The sequence below is a fragment of the Manis javanica genome, chromosome 3, assembly GCF_040802235.1.
Source record: "Manis javanica isolate MJ-LG chromosome 3, MJ_LKY, whole genome shotgun sequence".
NCBI lineage: Eukaryota > Metazoa > Chordata > Mammalia > Pholidota > Manidae > Manis > Manis javanica.
In genome coordinates this window covers 146,627,452-146,639,016 of record NC_133158.1, presented here as the reverse complement: position 1 = coordinate 146,639,016, position 11,565 = coordinate 146,627,452, and the positions used below count along the sequence as shown (strand labels likewise).

The 11,565-nt window shown below is 40.0% G+C and overlaps 1 long non-coding RNA gene across 3 annotated transcripts in view; it reads left to right on the top strand.

Annotated features, from left to right (window-relative positions):
• The first annotated feature begins 63 nt into the window (after positions 1-63).
• LOC108409958 (uncharacterized) overlaps positions 64-11,565 on the top strand; it is a 59,607-nt gene continuing 48,105 nt past the window's right edge. For all 3 annotated transcript variants that reach the window (XR_012129405.1, XR_012129406.1, XR_012129404.1), the window contains exon 1: positions 64-10,017. This is a non-coding gene — a long non-coding RNA (uncharacterized lncRNA). The remainder of the gene's footprint in view (positions 10,018-11,565) is intronic.

Genomic DNA, 11,565 nt, shown 5'->3' with positions numbered 1-11,565 from the left:
TACAATTTCTGCGTTATTTGGGTCACTTGTCGAGAACGTGCGTCCCTTTGTTCCTATCTCTCCCTCTTAACTTTTCACGTTTGCGTGGCGCAGGTTCAGCGTGTACAAAGGGAAGCGCGTAGGGATGACCTTCTCCCGCATTGGCGGGTGGAAATGGTAACTCATGTCGTGTACGGGCGCACTAGTAATTTAAAGTGACCCTCACGGAATCCGGAGAGGGCTGCTTTATAGTACTTTTAGAAAACAAGAATGTAAACTACATCGGCTCCCAAAAAACGCTGTCCGATGAGCGTGTGGTTCACCGGAGTATCGAAGGAGGGCAAAGGCTTATGACTGGGAGTCTGGCTGCTTTCTCAAACTCAGACCAGAGCCAGTGACAGCGCCACAGCCAACTTTCAGTAATCTGGAAAATCCCTCGTTTGCAAAAATAGGGCCAGAATTTTACAGAAGGAAGTTGATTAGGCCCGGGACTCTGTATTCATACGTAGTCATCTCAGGTAGAATCAGAGAGAACAATCTCATTTAGATTTTTTCCCTCAGTGATACTAACTAGCAATTCCCAGAATTTCCTCACATTTAAAGTAAAAACAATGATAATGATTTAAATTACTGGAGTCTAGAGTTGGAGGGAAAGGGAATAAATCTTGATTTACTCTAACCATCTGTTTTATCCCACACTTGACCCCCTGAGAGTTATCCCCAGATGAGAAGTCCCATTACCTTTTTATTACATAGCTCAGTTTTAAGGTTTAATTTGTTTAATTATGAGAACTGTATTGAAATGTGCACCTGTAGAGCAGAGGGAATTTAAATACATTTCAGTATTTGTCAATGATTGTCATTAAAGCAAAACATATTTAAAAACCTCATTAAAACAAAAAAAGCATTATCAACCTTACTTAGTAAAACCTTACATCAGTAGTTCTGAACCCTAGCTGTACATTGGAATCCTCTGAGGAGCTTTTAAAACATCCTGATGCCTGGGTCTTACCTGCAGAAACTGATATAATTGATTTGGGGTGACCCAGATTGGTTGGATTTTGCCCATCTTCCAGTGATTGCAATGTTCAGCCCCAGCTGAGAAATATTATTCACCCAAGAACGTGTAAACCTGGTGCTGGTTAAAGCACTTAACCTCTCTGTGTGTCACCTCTCTACTTTTCTGACTAGGCTGCTTCCAGGGCAACCTCCCTTGCCAATGATCAGGAGGGTCTTAAAATACTATAACAGCCTATAATCTTTAAAAACTGATTGATAATATGCTATTTCCCTGGTTCTTTTAATCTATGGTTATGTAGGGTAGGGAAAGCTGGGTGAATGGTGCACAGGAACTCTACTATTTTTGCAACTTCTTGCAAGTCTTCAATTATTTAATAAAATTAATTTGTTATATGCTTCAGTGAAATCACCTATGTTTATAATGACCTGAGAGTAATACAGTTTAACTTATTTTTAGGACTATTAATGCAAATTGTTTTTCTCTTTATAGGGTCTTCCATCATGCCTCTCCAAAAAGTTGACTTGGTGATGTCTTGATATACATCATAATATATATTTATTCTCCAAGTCCGTGATTAATCCAAAAAAGTTCACAAGCATACAAAGAAGTTCTGGGAGGAGCAGGGGTTACTTGCTCTACTCTTCATATCTTTTCTCAGTGGACCTCCCTGCTCCCTACCTCCTGTGACCTGGTAATCATTTCCAGAAGATCAGAACCACCACTCTTCCATAGATTTGTGCCTATTTACCACTCCTGTCTGACTGAACCTCAGATTATATCCAAGAAGTAATAACTATTTTCACTGTTCCTCCCTTCAGATTCAACAAATGTGGTTGAGGAGGTGAGCCAGCTGTTTATTTGCTTAGTACTAACTCATCAAACTGATATTTTTTAATTTCTTTTTTTAAAAATCCATGACTAATTCAAAGGATGGAAAGCAATGGGTCTAGTGGCCCTACTCCAGAAGATTGTCTACGGACAAGGTTAAAAAAAAATGACTATTCTTTTCAGAGTCAAATTCCAGAAAAAGCATGGTTTAGAAAAGTTGTCAAAAAACTTCTAAGTCATTTTGAAGAAAGTTGTTTTTCCACATACCTACTTCCAAAAACCAACATTAAAGTGTAGAAAGACTAAGACCTATTCAGAGTTTATAAAGGATCCAGAATCTGTAAGGACAAAGCATGTGTTTCAATTGTATAAAAAGCACTAATACAAATGAGTTCAGGCAAGTGAGACTGTTCCATTAAGAAGGTAAATGACTTGAGTTTTTTGTGGCTTGAAGAAAAAATGTGGAGTCCTAAGTCTGTAATATATTTTATATATTCTTCCTCAACCAAAAGGTCCTTCTAGTAAATCCTGAGTTCACCCCGTCTAAAAGGAAATCAATGATAACTAGAGTGATGTTGCATTTTTAGTATTTCAAACCAGCAGGCTTCAGATGATAACCAAGGAGACAAATGGAATTGTCAGAGGTATTTCTGGGGCTACCAAAGAGTCATATTCCTGATGATTTCAACAGTTCATTCCATTAGTCTTTAAGAACAAAGTCTTTCCAAGGGGCATATTTTTTCATTATTATTTAAACTTTAAGGTTCTTTAATCCTAAAATCACAATTGGTATCATTTCATTAATTTCAGCAATTAATTATTCATCAGCAGACCACCACATTTTAATAATGCAACACTATAATTTAGGCTAAGGGCAAATGAAGTGTAAGTTCCCACCTAAAGGAGCTACACTCTTAATGAAGGAAATGGTACACACAAAGACAAAGGTTAAGGTGACCAGGAAGTGGGAAAACCAGGTAGAGGAGGGAGAAGTCCTCATGGTTAATGTCATCAGAGATTAATTTATAACCTTAAGAAGTTGCTAATGAAATTTCTTTTTGCAGCAGACATCATAGAGTGACTTTACACATGAACTATTCATATAGTTACATGACTGTTTTTCATTTAGTCCCATTGCAGTGATATGACACACATACTGCTCTGGTTGCTCTCATCATTAGAAATGGTCATTCCAAACATGGTTTGCATGTAATTAACACTTAGGCATATAATGCTAGTTAAATCTCATAATAGCACTGGTCTGGGCATTCTTCTGCTGGCTCTGCTGAGAACTAGTTCTGAAACTAAGCAACCACAGTTTTCTCATTCCTTAAAGTGATGGAGTCTGACTTGGACCACTTGCAGGTCTAAAATTCCTTGACTCTGATCATCCAGACATCTTGAACCTCAGACTAATTTTTGGCTTTTCTTTCTTCTGTTTCAAGTCAGTAAGTCCTGTTGTTCCTTCCTTTAAGGGAGGAAATTATTCTTGAATCTGTCTGTTCTACTGTATCTGCTGTTTCCTCATACTTAGACTATTATAGTATCTTTCTAAATGGTCTTCCTGCCTCCACTTCTCTCCTATCCCTCATTCATGCTGGGAAATCTCTAAATTATTCTTGAAATATCAGTTTCCTTACCCCATTTCCTCAAAAACTTTGGAGATAAAGGATAGAAATCGAACATCTTTTGGCAGTTGAAGCTTTCCACGATCTCAATTTACTCTTACCACTCATTTCCTTATTGAATTACCCCCTCACCTTATTCCCTTCTGTCTTCCTGAACCTAAGACCAGCTGGACTTGTCTCCTCACTAGCATACTATTTACACTTTCCCTATTTCTCAGGCCTGCAACATCTTTACTACCCCTCTCTGCTAATCAAATTCTACCAACTTTTTTAGATCCAGATGGTCTACCTCTTGTTAGAAGCCTTCCCCACCAGATTTGGCTGTCATTAATTTTCCCCTTTTTTGGATTCCCTCCTACAATTTATGACCACTGGTACACATTTTGACACGATTCTGTACTATTATGCATTGTTGCTTGATTACTTAATGGTGTGTGTCTTGACTCCTTAAAAAATAGGACTATTTTTGCATTTATTTGGTGTTCTTCACAAAACCTGGTAGATATTATATATATGGAGTAGATACCTTATCAGAATTTGTGGAGTGAATTGCATGTTTTTCTCCTAGTGCCTTGTATAGGCAGCCTGGTTTTGCCTTTTCCTTTCCATCCTCAAGTGTGTCTGTCCTACCACCACAGCCCTCTCTCCCCAGTAGAGCTACAGGTCTCCACTTACCCTGTTTTCTTTGCGGACTTTGTAGCAGATTAGCCATGTTTCCTTTTCTGCCCTTTTTTCTGCCCTGTCAGTGGGCTACTTAGGTAGTTCACAGCTCTGTTCTATGTAGGCATGGGCTGCAGAGACCTGATGAAATTTTTATAACCAGAGTTGTGGGGACAACAGGAGCTCACAGAATGCCTAGGATGTAGTAGTTTGGGGGCTGATTGTGGACATAAGTTCTGAGACAGTTTTTGGAAGAGTACCAAGAAATTGGTCATATGTGACTTAGTTAAGAAGAGTGCCAGTTTGATAAACTGAAATGTAAAGCCAACATGCTTGCTTTTAGAACTAGATTAAAGTTAATATCTAGTCCAATCTCTTCCCTCTCACCCAAGGAACCAAAGTCCAAAGAAGAGGCTGCATATAGGAGCTACTCAATAAATATTTGCTGACTGCAAATAATCCAATCAAGCCAGTCCTTGGATGGGATCATTCTTGATGGTATTCAGTGTCAGAAATTGCCCAGCTAGTCTTGGTTTTAGTCAGAAATTCAAGAGTAAGAAGAGCTTGTTGGCATGCCCTCCAAACAGACCATATTAAGGGAATGTGCCCCTGCTCTCACCTGGAGTTTAGCCTATTGAAACTAATTTAGGACCTCTGACCTAGAGACAATAAGATAATAAATTTGCATTGCTTTAAACCACTAAGTTTATTGTAATTTTAATAGCAGTTACAGAAAACCAATGCAGTGAGATTAGTCATTTCCTGATATTAAGAAATGCTTCTCAAACTTTAAGATGCATACAAATCACCTGGGTGGAGCCTGAGTTCTGTTTCTTAAAAAAACTCCCAGGTGATGCTGAAACTGCTAGTCCAAGGCTATACTAAGCATCAAGGCTTTAAGGCACATTAAATGATTTGTATCTTTAAGCTCAGTATGGGGGAAATAGAGCCCAGCAGTTAAGTGTAGTTGGAGGCTCTGGTGATAACTTACAGAGGAATAAAAAATCCTGTCACTTAATAGCTATTCAACTTTAGGCAAATAACTTAATTTTCTTAAATTATGTAGGTAGTTAAGCTCAGTTTTCTCACCAATAAAATAGAAATTATACCTACCAGAAAATACTGTTGTCAAGTGAGATGGTTATACATTAATTCATCTTCCAGTGGTTGGAAATGCAAATTATTTACCTGATGGTGGAGAAAATGGAAGTTCCTATGGCCAGGATTCTCACCTAACCCTGGTTGGCTCCCTCACTACACACGTGTGGGCAATGCCTTATTATTGACTCAAATAAAGAGCCCCACCCAGTGCTCTGGGCTGCATGGCTGCAGGAGAGTGGAGGCTGGGGTGGTGGCAGGGTGAAGGACAGACTGAGACAGCTGTGGGGGAAGAGAGTCAGAGGCAGAGACTGGCTTGCTGCATGCAGACTTGCTCTGAGGTGGACAGGATTATTGTGCTTGACTTGCCACCATGGGAATAAAGTTGGGTATAAACCCTGTCACCCCGAGAATGTTCCACTGTGAACTTGCCCAGGGCTGAAACCCATTGGCAAGACACCAATAATGCCTGTTGCTCTGGCTGCAGAGACTAGGTTTGCTAGCTATGAAGTTTGTTTTTATTCATTTTTAAGCTCTTATTTATTGACAACTAAATATCAGGCTCTATACCACACATCAGGGTAATGAATAAAACAGATTTTGCCTTTAAGGAGTTTGTAGATGATACACAGATATGCAAATGTGATCATTTTGACTAATGCTTTTGGAAAAAAAGCTGGATCACTGAGATAGTAAGTGAGCAAAAGGAAGTTTCAGCATAATATGTATACTATGACCCTTTTTATATGAAATTAACTGCATATATATGATGAATTACTAATAAAATGAAATTCTAAAAGACATTGAAAATGCAAGTCTAACTTATTAGGTTCAACAGACATGAAGCTGCTGTAATAGTGTCTAGACATTTACTCTTAATTTCTGTACTTAGCTCATTGAGGACCAGTAACAAACAGTTGAGATTTTGGTACCAGTCCATGGGCCACTCTTTCAGTGGTATTACTCTCTGAATTTTCAAAAAATAGTGAATACATATTACTTGTATAATTGCAATTAAATTGTTTTGAAAAAAACTTCTGATTTATTTATGGAAATAGGTTATAAGGATGGGGTCATTTTATAGACAAGCAAAGAAAGTGGCAAAAAAAAAAGAGGTGATCTTGGTTTTATAGGCTATATAGGCATTTGTCAGAAGGTTAACTGTGGAGGAGCATTTTAGGCAGAGGGAAAACATGAGCCAGGGGAGGGAGGTATGAGATTGCTGGGTGTGCTGAGGAATACATCTGTTGTTTCAGCCTGCCCAGCATCCAGTCTCCCTTCTACCATTTTTCCCTTGGGGACCCATAACTTCTTTATTCTCAGGGTAGGTAGTTTGGGTGGGGCTGACCTCTGCCCCAGCTCACCAACTTATCAGCACTTCCCATCCTACAGTCAAGTCCAGGACTTCTGGTGTAACCCTGGCTGGAGAGAGGAGAGAAATGTTTGTTCCTGCTGGGTTTGCTGAGAGGAGGGTGTAAGCCCAGAGCTACAAACTGCCATCTTAATACTGGAGGAGAGAACAAGCTTGAGAATGGAGCCTGCAGAAAAAGAGCACAGACCAGAGATAGAAACTCAATCCAAAAACCTCATTTGTGCCCCTGTATGTAGACATACCTTATATTCTATCCCTGGAATTTTCGGTTACATGAACAAATAACTTCCGTTAATATTAAGCCCATTTTAATTGAAAGACCTAACTCAAGGAATATTATGGTGTGTTAGAATATTTATGTGTGTGTGTATATTAGGGACAAAAGAGGCTGCAGAGGTGGGCAGGGGCTAGAATGTGAAGGGCTGGGGAACAGGCCCTTGTATTTGGAGTCTTACAGGTACTCTGGACATTGTAAAGCAGTATTAAAAAAGGAAACAAGCCCAAATGGAGTCACTTGTACTAAACCCACGTCATCAATCCAAAACTAATACCTAACCTAAATGCAGTTTTAATCTTCTCCAGGAATGTAAACTGAACTGGCCATATAGAATTTCTGGTCAGCACTAATGAGGTAATCCACCTAATAGATCCTACTTGTGCTCCAAACAAAGGTTATGTGCCCCAAACAAAGGTTACCTTACCCCGAATAATCCTTTCTTTCATTTATGACTTCCTTGTCCCACCCCGTCTCTGCCTTTAAAAACCTTTCCTTTTCTGTAGTACTTTAGAGTTCATTTTTGTTTGTGAGATGGGATGCTGCCCAATTATGAGTCATTTGGTAAAGCCAATTAGATCTTTAAAATGCACTCAGTTGAATTTTTGTTATTTAACAGCAGTGATTACCTCAACAAGAAAATCAGAAACTATAAATCAGAACTCTAATATTAACAATATTTACTTTTTCAATCTTTTCTAGCAACATTTTCTAATAACATTTTTGTTATTCCTTGTTTCTTTCCCTCTGGCTAGGGCTAGGCTATTAAAAATAGAAAGGACCTAGAAGTTCTTAAAAATGACATTTAAAAAAATAATTCCATTTTCCTTTTAAGGATTGGGAGTTACAATTTTATTTTGAGCAATGAAGTAATTGACCCCATTTAGTAGTGTTATTTCCAATAAGCATTCAACACAAACAGACTTTCACTGAAGAAACTCAGTAATAATAAGAATTAGCTTTTCTGAAGGTCTCTATACATTAAATTTTCTCAGTAAGAACAAGAAGCAACTCTGGGAATCTGAGGAATCCATTAGCCATTTGAACATTACAAAACAAAAACAAGGCTCATCTCAAGTTCCCTGCGTATAGTTGTCTCTTCAATCTAGAACAGTATCCAAGGGTTTTTGTCTTTTAAGATGTTTCTCATAAATCCAAGCCAACTCAATTTGGATTTGCCTCGTTGTGATTAAATTATAATTAGATTGAAGTTAACTGTTTTTCCAGGGATACTCCATAGATGATGATGTATCCTTCTCCAAGCTTCACAACTAGGGGCACATGATGTCCAGTTGTCAAATTTTGGGTTAGTTTTGATCATTTGGTTAAAGTGGTATCCACCAGATTTATCCACTGTGAAGGTACCTTTATACCTTTGTAATAGGTAACTTATGATCTTTGTAGTAAGTAACCTGTGATTCTTTGACAATAAGTAGCATTCTTAATAGCAGATCTTACATACATTGTTTCAAAGAAGAAAAAATGGCCCGATATGACACTTTCAGCAAACTCCTAATGAGTACACTGTGTTATGCCAGGTGTTAAAACCAAAGTGGTGGACTTACCAGCAGAGTACATCAGATGTTAAAAGGGCAAAATGCCACAGGAGAATTTGGGCGAGTGACAAAGATCACATTAAATGAGGAAAGGGAAGTTCAGAGATACGAAATTGTTTTCACAAGATTTTAGATCGAGTGGCATAAGTGAGATTACTGTTCCGTTTTTTCTGATGCCTGCTCCAGTGTTCTTTCCATGACAGCATCCGAAGGATCTATTGTAATGCTGGTTCTCCAGGATAAGTGTACCATTTGTTATTACAGTGAAAATAAGTTATGATACTTTACTATGCAACTAAGAGAACAAACTTTTTCCACACCTACCATGAAGTGCTTTACAGGAAATTTTATTTGGATTGATTCAAATTATGTACATTGTGACATTAAACTCACCCGAGACCTAGTCTAGTTTTGACTCAGGGAATTGTTTCCTCATGGTGATTGTCACATACATTACAGAACCGGATATTGCTCATACGCCACACCTTAAAACTACCCTGCACAAGATTTGTCTATTTACAAATCAGTAAACAATTCAAACATATGTAAATCCTCTGGCCAGAGAGTACCTGTAGTTCATACATAATTGCTTCATAGTGTACAGAGTGTTTCATAGTATCACTGGACTCTCAGATTCAGTTACTCCTTGAAGTGGGAAGTAGGCATCAGTGGGAGGTATTGGCTGGATTACTGTTTTACTTTGAGATTTAAGAGTTATGTAGTGTCTACCTAATTTTCAGAATAGAGAAATAAGGGAATGGTTTTACAGTCATTCACTGCCTTCCATTCAATCCTAATATGTGTATCTCAACTTCAAACAAAAGTTGGATCTGGAGGTGCGTTTTAGGCATTGTTTGGGTAATGATTTCTTACCATGATATATCAACTTTAGGAGTTTTGGGACTGTAGACGCCGAAATCCCAACCTGGTCTCTTTCCTGGGCTGAGGGAATTCAGGGAGAAAAAGGTGGCTGCAAGGGATGACACAAACTGGAAAAGCGCCAGTCTACTTCCTCAATAGTTTCACGAACTGTTTTTTGTTGTTTTGTTTTAGGCGAAAGCCACGCGATCCTTTGCCCTTTGTTCCCCTTCTCAATAAGGAACCTCGTAACATTTTGCCTGCTTTGGGATAAGCGAACTTAAACAAGGCATTATTATGGCATTTACACTTTTTAGGAGAGAACTCAGGTGATAACTCGCTCCCCCAGTTGTTCAAGCGCGATCTCAGATCTAGAGGACAGGAGTGTTTCCCGAGGGTTGTACCGCAGGAGGACGGCCCGAAGGGGGCCGGTCAGTTGGCAAGTCCGTTTCCTCTTTCAACGAACTCGCACCGTCAGACCCGTGACCTGAGTGTATCCAACCGCCCATCCGGGTCCGGCTGTCCTCACCGAGCCCGACGGTACTCAGCCCTGGAACAGTCGCTATTAGCTCTGCCACTGAACACGGGAAAGACCTGGCTGGGCTGCCCTGGGATCGGGAGGGCGAAAAGATTTCACAACGGTCGAGAGGGCGGAGCGCGCCCACTTCGTCATTTCTAGGAAGCCTCGAGCCTGCCAGGCCGCAGAGGCCAACAGGAAGTGCCGCTCACCGGACCAAGGGACCGTAAGTCTAGGGCCACCTCGCGCACGCGCGCCGCGCCCTTCCTTTCCGTGGCTGCGGCCGAGCGGCTCCCTCCGCCAACTGCCGGATCTAACTTGTCGGCCTTCTCAGTTCCCGGCTTTCCGCCCCAGGGCGGCGCTGACCTGAGCTGTACCCTCCCTTCGCCCCCGCGGCGCCTGCTTCTTGTGACGTCACGCGCAGGATCCTCCCACTTAGTCCTTCCCTGATGCAGAGGGCAGGGCAGGACGGGTGGCCCGGACGGGGAGGTCGCCAGCTTCTCGGCCGTTCACTCTGTTGTAAAGGAAACTTGTTTTGTAATTTCCTAAAACTTCAAATTAAATCTTTAAACTGTGCCCATTTCCTAATAAGGGTGGAAAGACTTCTCACCCCAATTCATCTCTTTCCAAGCTGGGAGTTGTGTTAAAAGTAAACTGAAAAATGTCTTTCTTGTGTTTATTTGGAAGCATTTGCTTGTCGTTTTTATGTGTTTTCCATGTGTAAATTGAAAGAGTGACATCCATAAAGCGACCACTTTGTACATGGAAGCTGGGAAAAGCAGTCGTACCTAGATTGATGAAGTTAAAGTGATTTTAATTAAGTTTAGTTTCCCTTTGGTTATCCAGGAGTGGCATCTGGAAAGGCTACGTATAAAAAGCAATTAAAGGGCTTTGAGGAGTGGTTCATTGTTCTGTTCTCTTTGAAGCCAAATTAAAATGTATCTTAGAAATAAAGTAAGAATTTAAACTTATAAGGGGCAAAGGCTTGTCTACATGTTACAGATAATGAAATAGAGCCAAAGACTTCTGGGACTTGCCCAAGAGGAATGGACTTTGGGACAGCCTGCATAAAGCTCTCTTAGAACCCTTTGGGCCTGGAGCTTTAGTGCCTCTTTTCTTGCCTCCTTCCATCACTCACCTGTTCCCCCTCTCCATGATTTTGGTTCCCTTCCGGAGTTCTTGTCTGCCTACCCACATTTTGCTTTTTCTGTTTCTTTAACTTTCTGTTTTCTTGATACTTGAGCCAGCCTTTCTTCTCGTTGGAATGCCTCTCCTTTAAATGGCCATGAAAAGAAATAGAAGAATTGAAAACGTTTACCTTCTTTTATTAAGGGTTTTTTTTGAGGGGGTGGAGTGTATGGCAAGATAGATATTAAGTTCCTCTCTTTCCCTTCTACTTTCTTCATAGCTGCTCAGTGAAAGAAAGGAGTGTGTGTGTGTGTGTGTGTGTGTGTGTGTGTGTGTGTGTATATAAGAATAGTAAAGAAAAGAGGGAGAGGTAGAAGAGAGGAGGGAGCGTGTGTTGAACTGTTCAGATTCAGAAGCAGGAGTATAAACAGGTGCTCCAAATGATGAAAAACTCAATTCAAACAACACATTACTGTAGGTCCTAAAAAACTCAAGAAAACATAATTTCCAATCAATTTCTGCACATGTCTCTGTGGTGCATTTCCTCATATTATTTGAATCTTTCATGGGATAAACCTGTAGCTTTGGTTGCCCCAGAAGCAGTAGTAACAGGTGCTCTATATGTGAAATAATAAAATAACAGTGT